At 38.8% G+C, this 11,113-nt stretch overlaps 1 long non-coding RNA gene across 1 annotated transcript; it reads right to left on the bottom strand.

The window, feature by feature from the left end:
• Positions 1–78: 78 nt before the first annotated feature.
• On the bottom strand, positions 79–8,388 carry LOC118172994. Its single transcript, XR_004753955.1, has 4 exons — positions 8,289–8,388; positions 6,013–6,139; positions 3,140–3,253; positions 79–1,247 (listed from the first exon to the last, which is right to left on the bottom strand). It is a non-coding gene; the product is annotated as an uncharacterized LOC118172994 (long non-coding RNA).
• Between the last annotated feature and the right edge of the window lie 2,725 nt (positions 8,389–11,113).

Genomic DNA, 11,113 nt, shown 5'->3' with positions numbered 1-11,113 from the left:
TCACTGTTGTTCTTTCTATTTTAGGGGATGCCTTTATTATTTTATAAGCCCTTTGCTGTCATATAAAGCGCCTTTTTCAAGGTAACCTACCAAAATCATGTTCACATAACTTAAAATGAGATCTTTCACATTGCTAAGAATTAGTCTGGCAGTTCTTAGACTTTTGCTTATACTTTATAAATTTCTACCCCTGGTTTTAAAGGTATCTAACTTTTTTTGCCCCCCCCTTTTTTTTTTTTCTTCTGTATTTTAAGATTTCTGTGGTGAAATCTGATTCAGCTCTCTGCCATGAGTATCCCATGTTCTCTCAAATCCATCTTTTCTTGTTGTAAGCTGTTGATTCCACCCTCACTAGGCATCTTCACATTGTATTTTCACTACATGAGATAAAGATCAACAGATTTTTGGCTTAGTTCCAGAGAATTGTTAAGAATATGAACTGACCTTTGGTTGTGATCAAGTGAATCATTTTCTGTGTTCCAGTAAATAGAGTTGAAAGCAAATTTCTTACCTGGAAATTCACCCAACATTTTTGGAGAGTGGTTTTGGTTTCTGTTCTTGGCCCCTAGACTCTCTAGCTTTGCCATTGTGCAGACAAATTAATAGCTCAGAACAAATGTGGAATTCCTCCAAATCACTTGTTTCAGTGTTATTTCCTAAGAAAACATTTAGCAATATCATTTTTCACAATTGTTTCTCTAGTTTCCCTTCCCTCCATATTTTTTTATCTCATCCCTCTAATGGTGAGCATTTCCCACTGGGATTGTACCTTTCTCTGGGACATTACAAGACCTAATTTGATTGGGCTCTGCCAGTAATGATGGATTATCTTAACTGGTTATTGTACCAAAATTAATGCAGCTTGGGGGGCAATATCTGAGAGTCTTAGTGGGTAACATTAAAGAGATAAACCAAAAAGAAAAATGAAAATATATATATATATATGTATATATAAAGGTAGCTTAACCTAGGGAACTGGACAATGGGAGCATCCCCCATTTTATCTGCTTTTAAAACACAAAATGAGGAAACACAATCTTTAGGAATCAGTGCCTCTCTCCCTCTACAGAAATACATCCAGAAGTAATCATTATAAACCATTCATCTCAGCTAGACATTGAAAGATAGGAAAAAGAATATCATCAGCAAATATTTAATCTAGCAGTGTCATTCAGTAGCTTATCCTGTGGTTCCTTCACAACCTAAAGCTCTGAGTAACACTAACCATGCTCCAATCTCTGTGAATGCTGGAAAGAAATGCTGGCATCGGTTGGGGTGCATATTTCTAACCTTATAGTCTTTAACATAGTCCAGTGCACCTATGAGCTCTACTAAACCATCAATCCTACATCCCATTAGGACTTTTTCTTATTTCTAGTAGGCATATCTTTTTTTTTTTTTAAAAAAAAAAAAAAAAAGCTTTAGTGACTATGAAGAAATCTGATATAATGTAGTGATTCAACAACATCCGTAAACTAATAAGTGGTTGTTCATCAAAATTACTGGGTACAAGATGCATCTTGCTCACTCTTGAAGTTTCAGGATTATTGCATTCACCTACGGGCGGATATGTTCTGCCTTCCTCATCCAAACTGAGGAGCTATTTTAAAACTATTTGGGACAAATTCAGACATTTTCTTTCTTAAAGATTCTCCCACCAAAAAAATGTGGTAAGTAAACACGTTGACATGTTGGAAAGATGCTTTTTATGAGTTTAAATTGGAGAAATTATTGTAAACATCTAGTTATATTTTCCCCATAATATTCATTTTTGAATATTTCAGTCTCTTCCAGGCTGCCTTATTCATAATTGCTGTTCTCTTAGACTAGTGGGAATAGTAAAAGAAAGTGACTCTTTACTGAGTGACAAATACGTCCATATACAAAACTCCTAGTTCTGCAGATGTTTTCAGGAAGCTATGACCCCTGATAACTCTTTGCAGACCGCAGAGATGAATAATATTTGTGGATGCATTTTTGAGGCTACCAGACTGGAGAGGTGTTTGTGGCTGTGGGCTTTACCACTCACACAGAAAAGTATGTTTTCCTTATATCCGTCATATAGGCTATATTTTGCATGTCTTTAATTAGACCAATTTCATATCTTAGAGTATGTGACATCAAATAAATTATTTAGAAACTGGAGTTAACCATCAAAAGACAGTGTCAAAATGCACTCATAGCAGAGCTTTTAACAAATCCTCCCAACCTAAATGAATAGTAAATGTCACAATGTCAGGGACAGACCTTACATGCATTTTTAGGGAAGCATTCAGTTTATGTAACTGTGGGTCGTGCTGAACCACGTATTTTATAAGGGTAAAATATGGAAATTGGGAGGTTTTTGCAGGTCATAATCTGATTCACTTAGCCCTGTTAAGACTGCATGGATTCAAGAAGCACTCAGATCTAAGCTAAATCTAGTCTAAAGGGATGTGCTTATTAGGAGGCAAGTTGCATAAAAGTCTTCATTTTATCAAAATTATCTCATGGACCTGAGGCAAGTTTTTCCATGATCTACTTCCCTCTCTAACAAGGAAAGTCCTTCCTAATTTGGAGCAGTACACACTTCTCGAAGAGAAGCTGGTGACCAAGAGAAGCTGGTGTCTCACAGTGCAGACAACAATGTGAGCATAGCTATCCATTTTAATAGAAGTTTTCACCCAATGTGTCCAATAGCTATAGTTTGGGAAGAGTGCAAAGGAGGAAGCTCATCTCTGTTCTTCATGGCTGTACTAGGAAAAGGATTTCTTTTTATTTTGATGACTATGACCATGATGATTTAGGTTGAACCAAATATGGAACATCCCACAGCACCCTTCTGCCAGTTCTCTGACTCAGAAATGACCATTTGCAACCTCCAGATGCTGAAGTCACTTTCAGCCTGAACGTGATCATCTGCCTTTTCCTAAGAGTAAGGTTGGGGGGGGTTGAAATTATGTTTTGAAATTCTGAACACCACCAGCATTTCAGAAAATGATTCTGTCAATCCTGCAGTCTGTTCCGTTAATCTGTGAAGAGCAGGAAACGACAACAAAAAAAAAGCAATTTGCCTACTTTTTCCTTCTCTCCTACTAGGTGTGCTCATGCATTTGTTCACTTTAATGAACAGTTCCTAGAAAGCTCTGTAGTTGCTTACCTTGACAGTCAGGGCAGTTATCCCTTAGAAGGTGGCAGTTGTGTTTATGCAATAGTGATCCCAGGGGGTAAAAGTCCCATCTCACTCACAGGCTTAGTGTCACTGGATTACCTGCTATAAATTAGAAATGCATTCAAAGGAGAAAAAAAAAAAAAAAAATGACATTTACAATATATTTAGAGAGAAAAATGAGAAAATGTATAGAATATGTACAAGTACATACATGGGATGTAGAAGTTGTCTTTCCTGCCCTTGCTTTGCCCTTACCTTATGTCACAGCCCGGAGCAGAAGGAACGGGGAAGTCTGTGGCTTCCCCTGCAGGTGCTGGTCTGCCAAAACCAGTGACAACCTGGCCACATCTGCCCTTACGTTTTCTGTCTAACCTGTTTTGATCCTGCCTCATCACATCACAAAGTTTTGAAAGAGGAAAGGAAAAATTAACAGAGGAAAAAGTAATGAAAGATAAATGGAAAGTTTTCACCAGCTCTAATTAATAATTTCCTTCAGAAGCCCACAAGCAGGGGGAAGGAGAGGCAGGATTTGTGTTAACACAATGATCTGTGGGGGCACAGCTAAAGCGCAATGCCAAATAATGCACTCAGGCTGCTAGTCTGACAGCTCTTTTTCCACTGCCATGTGGAAGAACCTGACTTCCAACCTTCTCCTGTTTTTTTCCAGATATTTGGGGGGGTGGTGGCAGGGAACTATCTTCAATCCTGGAGGAGCGCTTAGACCCAAGCTTTATTTCTCAATTCAATTATGTTTAGAGGATAACATGGGTTTGTTATTCTCTGGTCCCTTGCTGAAATAGGTCAATGTGGCCTTCCTAGTTAAAAGCTGTCTGCCAATTATACTTTGCTCCAAGCCAAATTTCTGCATAAAAACACTGTTGAAATATTAGTACAGGGAAAAGGTTCTTTATTACTCTTATTTATATTCCAGCACCACTTAGGGGTTGGATGCTTCTATACCAGGTGGTGTTCAGAAATGCAGTAAGAAGCAGTCCCTCCTTGTAATAAACAAAGCAGACAGAAGGTAAGAAGGAAAACTGAAGAGTGAAACAAGTTGTCCAGGCTGAAAACAGAGGCCAGATCTACTCAGCCACCGATGCATGTCACCATGTCCACCAAATTATTCCGCTGCATTATGAGATGCACTTGAATCTAGGGTGGGAGAGAGTTTAATCATGCATTTAATTATTTTAACTTAAAGAGGCACCAAAGAATTGATCTGCAGTACCGATTCCTTTATGCAAAAGACCATGGCAAGTACTGAAAATAATTTAGCAACATCTTACAAGCCATGAAGCTGTCCACAAGCTTAGACAGAGTGAATCACCAACACCATGAACTGAAATACATCTATTTTGGCCAAAATTTCATTGACACATATAGGAGGTAAATATAAAAGAAGATAAATATCACTACTGTTTTTCTGATTCTATAAAATAGATCATCACACCTTTCTTCAGGACCTCCAGCAGCTCTGTTTGCTTCAAGTTAGGACTTTCTAACCTACGTCAGTCCCCAAGTAAAAACATCCCAACAGGAGAAGAATGTGGAACACTAATTAGGTTCTTTTTTTTTTTTTTTTTTTTTTTTCTTCCAGGAGAGTTAATGGAAGCACAGCTAAAAGGCATATTTCCCTAGGCAATTGTCTGCTTTAATGAACTCTTGTTGCACTGGAAATATTTGCATTTTAATCTGTCTGAAATAGAGATTAGGGAAACAGAGTTCTCGTATTGCATAAACACTTCATGCCAGGCAATTTCATTGTATTTTAAAGAAAGAGTGTGATTCATTACTTTTTGTGATCCTGAACAAGGTGGATAATTTTCCTTCCCTTTTGTATTTCTGTTATCAATGACACATGACATGATGATATTTTCCACAAACAACCTAATGCCAAAGCCCTTCACACTTTATCTTTGCTCTGTTCCCATTTTACTGTAGGAATATGCAGCATCAACACTTACACTTTTTTAAACTAAAAGAATAAATCAGGAGCAACTCCACTGCCATAACTGGAGTTATTCCAGTTGTATATTGACATAGCTGATATCTGAGTTTAGTTCAAAATATTTAGAAACAAATAAACACATGCTGACACTGATATGCATCACTAAACCACATATGACTGCTCAAATATACTTGATCTTTTTTTCCAGAAATTTAGTCTAATCCCTGCTTGAAAAATAAATCACAGACAAAAGCAATAATGATAAGGAGTTTTCAGAGAAAGAAATGCTTACAGTGAGAAATTACCAAAACTGAGGGGAAAATCATGCTCTTTATTATGAATATGTAAATCTACACCAGCACTACAGAAATCAGCTCACCTAAAACAAGGTTATACGAGATTTATCATAACTTTGAACAGAATCCAGCCCAGCTAAATTCATCCAGAACACAGAGAAATTTTTCTTGCAATGATACAGGCAGAAAAGATCATGTAAAGTGCAGCATTTACGTTTCATCTATTATTAGTTTTTACTGGCCAAAGAACACACTCATCATCAGCCACGGATACCCTCAAGCCCTGAGTACATGGTAACCTTTCCTGGCTCAAACAGGCTTCACTACACATTGCACATCAGATATCACTTTGTCCTGGCTAATTTAACAAAAGCCACTCTGAGCAGCTCAGTCAAACAGGAAAATGTTTATCTGATGCTCAGACTTTCCTCTTACTCAAGATGGCAGCAGAGATACTATGAGTCACTTAGCAGAGCTGGCTCCAGGATTTATTTTCTGCACCTCTAATAGGTCTACTCTCAAGTCACTGGAAACGGATTTATTTTGTGTTGGAGCAAGAAAGGATCTAATAGAAAATAAAACAAGAGTGTCAGGAGATGTTCCCAGATGTTACTTACTGTGTCCTGTTGCTCCTGGCCTTCTCCACTTCTTTCCACGTAGGAACACATGATGTTTGCACAGCCTCATTAGAGAAGTGACTTGTCTCCAGGTTGCAGTATCAGAGAGACAAAGTGGAGGAGTATCCTGGAAAAGAAGAAATGGGCAATGTGAAACAGATGTTTTCCTTTAATTGCCTATTGCAGATGCAGCCCAGTAACTAATCCACCTGCTATCTTCCCACAGGGATAATTACTTACCCCATGATCCTAGCCAACTGAATTTATGCTTTCCATGCCTCATTATGCACATCTCCACTTTGCCCAACAATATACACCAAAGTACTGCACAAATGCAAACTTTTATGAACAGCTACATCCTTCCAAACCTCTATCTATATTTAGGAAGCTTTTTCTACCTTTCTTCATATCATCTTTCAAAAGTAAAGCCCCTTGTACAGCTCTTCCCCCAAAGTGTTGCTTCTGATGTACTTTTGGGGATCATGAAGCTTTCAAAAAGAAGAAAAACTCTCTAATCATAATGAAGTATCATTAAAATACAAGCATTTTCAATGTGGTTACTTATATAGACAGATTCATAAGGGAAGTAGAGTTTTCCAGAGAACGTATGGATGTTAATTGAAATTAATAGTGAAATCAAGATACGTTGCAGTAGTAAATAAGGCACAATTCACATCTGAAATCTGTTACTTCTACAAGCAGTTTTGTCATAAGAACTGAACAGAAAGACAGTGAAAGTTTCTGAACATTCTTAACATTAAGGTTAATTTTTATTTTGCTTCTATTCTATCCTTAAATGCACTTAGGGTAGAGCAAAGGCCAGTGTTTATATAATTTTTCCCATACATTTCAAAACTTACACTCAATGATGTTGGTCAGTGAGGATAGATAACAGTCTCATGTTGTGCCAGGGGAAGTTTAGATTTGATATTAGGAAAAAAAAAAATAAATCATGGAGAGGGTGATTAAACATTGCAACAGGAAACCCATGGAAGTATTAAATACCCTGGAGGTATTTAAGAGACGTGTGGATTTGGCACTAAAGGACATAGTTTAGTGATGGGACTCAGTAGGTCAGGTCAGTGGCTGGACGTGATGATCTTGAAGGTCTTTTCCAACTAGATGATTCTATGCTTCAAAGCACATAGCAGCAATATCTGTTGGTGCTTAATACGCAATAACAGTTAAAACCAGCTAACTGAATAGAGAACAATACAAGCTGTGTGTCACCTATATGAAGCCACCCCTGAAAGCAGGGCCAGCTCATGTCTCTGATGCTGCATGGTGGCACGGCTGTTCTTACTGTCAAGGAAAACTGGGCTTTGGTAGAGCAGCTGGCAGGCAAGCAACAGGAGCTGAGATATTCTTTGACTGAACTTGATAGAGCTGGAAAAAGAACGTGACCTGAGCTACAAGCTTTGTTATGGTCCTTATTAACACAGCCTTCATCTTTTCTTCCTTTCAAGGGAGCTACTTATTTCTCTGCCTCAGGCAAGAGCAAGAGACAGATGGAGATAATTTAGTCCTACTTCACTAATGTTGATGTCTCTGGATTTAATATTGGCCTTTCTGGAACCCTACTATGACTCTTTGGCTTGGCGAGGTGGCTCAGGTAGTTATCCTGAGAATAATATTTTGTTAACCAACTGGCTGCAGATCTATTTCAAACATGAAACAGGAATCTGGTCAGCCAGGACTAACAAAACCTCCTCAAGCTCTTCCACTGCTTGATGCACAGCAGCCACCAACTCTGGGGAATGTCTTCAAAAGCTTTTCAGTGAGCAGCTTAACTAATGCCTGCTGAAGAAACACACAAAGAGAAATGAAGTCTTCAGAAAGTCCAATGGCTGGAGAGACGAGTGGATGCTGCTGGGTACAGCAGAGAGGGAGCTGCATAGAGCAGACTCGTGCTTTGTGTCCTAACAAGGGAGGTCACCATGAACTAGGCTCAGCAGAAGGCACGTCCAGAGTCAGCCAGCCTGAATGCCACAGCTGTCCCTGCGCCTAGTGTTTCCCAGTGCCTCTGGGGGCCTATAAATACCTGATTCAAAGTGCCTAAGCAATGGCCAAAAGAGAAGCTGGGAAAGAGCCCAGATACAGCAAGTCTTAAGAAGGACAATAAAAGGCCAAGACACGTCACAACAGCCTTTGTTCACACTGCCATACCTGGGGACAGTGGCATGTCACAAGCAAGAAACTAAGCATCGATATCCCTGCCAAACCAGCAGGATTGAAAAAAAAATGTTCCATACAAGATTGCTCAGGCAATATTTTACCTGCTCTATCCAGGGATACTGTTAGCTTTGCATTGTCTGCTGTTCCTTGTTTGCAGGATAACGGTACAGAAGAACATCAGTGATGGAAGGAGTTACAAGGGGTATTGGTGCACCAGGATAATGAAGGAGCATGGCGATTTGGAACCTGTAAAAAAATACACCCCTGTAAACTTACAATAACTTTAACTTCACCTACCAGCACCTGGACTTCCCTCAAATGTGTTCAGTATAAGAGCAAAGATAGATTTTAAATATTTTTTTTTAATTTCAGTTTCAGTAGCTCAGCTCCAATTCATGTGCTATATATAACAAATTGAGATAAATTTCATTGGAGTATCTCAAAATCTCAACTGCTACATCAGTGGCTGTTATTACACACACTTACAGACAGGTAACTACACTCCCATTGCTTGTCAGTGGTGTGGAAAAGCCCTGGACATAACCAAGCAGTTTCAATGTCTGCTTTCACAAAGCAAAATTAGCTGCAATACTTCAGATGAAAGAAATAAGACCAGTATGATACTCTATCTAATCCAATTATATGAAAGTAGCCTTTTAGAATAACCTTATCTCATGCTCTGTGAACAACCTTATCTTCACATTTACTGACCATGTATCAAAATAAATCACCTAAACAACAACAAAAAAATCATTTAAAAATGGACAGTCATTCTTTCTAGCCATCTGGAACACATTATTACTTTCCAAGTAGCATTGTTGATATTGAAAGTGCTGTAACAATATACTTTTCTAATGTGGTTCCACCGTGGCTCCATCCATAATAAAATTGGTCGGTGCCAAAGAATCCACTTAGCATGACAAGATCCCCAAAACCTGGATTATTTGGGTAAGACTCTAATTTGATATTCTGAGTTTCATGGTCTGATGAAATTTCTTATAATATTTTTAAAGGAGACCAAAGAATGAGCATCATCTAATCTGGGGAAATGTTTTTGCTGAAGCATACAACCTCCAAATTCTTGTAAATCCTAACACCACTAAGGAGAGATGGAGACTGAAAAGGGGGAAAACATCTCATTTCCTGCCTTCCAAGTCTAAAATAACCATAATTTTGTATTTTCTTGACTATTGGGTCAGGTCTGCAGTATGGCCATATTCCAGATTTAGCTGTATACTGCAGAAAAGGGACAATACACAGCATTCCTGTGGATGAATACCACTCAAAGCAGAATGTCTTTATGCTAGGATACTCAGAAAGGTCTGATAATCTTAAAACAAAACTTACCAGCAGAATAAAGGCACTCAGCATTTTTTAGATCAAGTCCATAAAAGAGTGCTGTTCCACGTTCACAAATAAAGGTATTTCTGCCATGTTAATTTTGTTCGATGCTGGAAAGGTGTCTATTTTTCCAAAAAAAAAAAAAAAAAAAAAAATCCACTTTGGCTGCTATGTAGATATTTATTTGTAGCTATGTTGCATATCCCAGCAATGTTTCCTCTTAGACCTTAAAGAACTTATCAGACTTAGAGAGATAGGTATCATAAGATTCGTTTCCCTAGGAAATTAGACTAAAATTTATAGAAGTTCCCTGGACTTTGCTGCCAAATTTCCACCCTATTATTTTTACACTCCTTTTGCCCATGTGCTGATGCACTGTGCAGTCCTGACCTACTTATATGACCCCACTTTATCTAGCTGTACTTATTTGTGATTATGCAAAAAAATAGTTATCCTTTGTAAAATCTTTTCAGAGCTTCATTGGGAAAAACACGGGGCAATTTCAAATAAATAAATAATAATTGTCATAATAGAGCCTGTTAGATGCTGGAGATTATCAGTTCCAGCTGTTCTATCAGCCAAATACTTCGAAGCAATTTAGCCCACAGCAGCAAATCTCATTGAAAAGCTTCTCAGAAAAAGGATGGGAAGAGTCAAAGCCGTTTCAGAACGCCTTTGAAGTCTTGGTCTTCACCATCAGTCTGCTCTTCCCTGAGGTCCCGTTACTGTGTGTTAGCCCAAATGCCATCCCTTCTCAGAGAATTAAAGAGCTCTAAGTGCAAGTTCACATTGTTGTTTGCCCACACTGAGAAATGAAGCCCATGATTCGCAAGAAGCCACAATACCAGCAGCAAAATGTTGTCCGTGTGGTTGTCGGCAACTGCTGGGACAAAAGATAGCTTGAAGTCATAACAGGACCTGGGGTTCCCCCCCTCCATCCCTGCCACCCTTGCTGAGATCCAGCTGGGAGCCTTTCTTCTGGCTTTCTTTATTCTCTGTGATGTCTGATAGTAGAGATCCCACCAGTCTACTAGAAAAAAGAGAGCTGCCGCTTTGTGCTGTGCCTGCCAAGAGATAGGGCAATAATTTATCTAGCCAATATGCCAGGGACTTGCCAAAAATTTCAAAAGCAAGTTAGTTATAAATGATTCTTCATGGGGCATTGCCTTCACTTGCCAATGGAGGAAAGCAAAGAAAAATGACTCTGAGCTTCACTCCTTTTCTTTGGACAACTGAGATTTATTGTAGGCGAACTGAGGAAGATTCCAAGACATTACTCCTATAAGGGAAGGTAACTCAATCTCCAGTAAAAATAAACAGCCATGTTTAAATAAACCTTCTGCAAATTGTTACTGCTCTTTTCCCCAGAAGTCGGGGGAACATTTCTTTCCTCTGATATTGTGCTACTGCACAAGATGCTGCTAAGTGTCTGCTTTGAAGAGCCAGGAGTCTCCTCTGTTTTGGGTGGCCTGTTAAGTCATCAAAGGATAAAAGGCAGAGAACAAAGGGAAAAAATAAAGTATAATTAGCTGCACTTGAAGCGCCTGACAGATGCTCATTTGCTGCTCATTGAAACTGCCTTCCA

Source organism: Oxyura jamaicensis, chromosome 11 (genome assembly GCF_011077185.1).
Source record: "Oxyura jamaicensis isolate SHBP4307 breed ruddy duck chromosome 11, BPBGC_Ojam_1.0, whole genome shotgun sequence".
NCBI classification, from domain to species: Eukaryota; Metazoa; Chordata; class Aves; order Anseriformes; family Anatidae; genus Oxyura; species Oxyura jamaicensis.
Note: the sequence above shows the minus strand (reverse complement) of the source record. Positions and strands in the feature narration are given on the sequence as shown.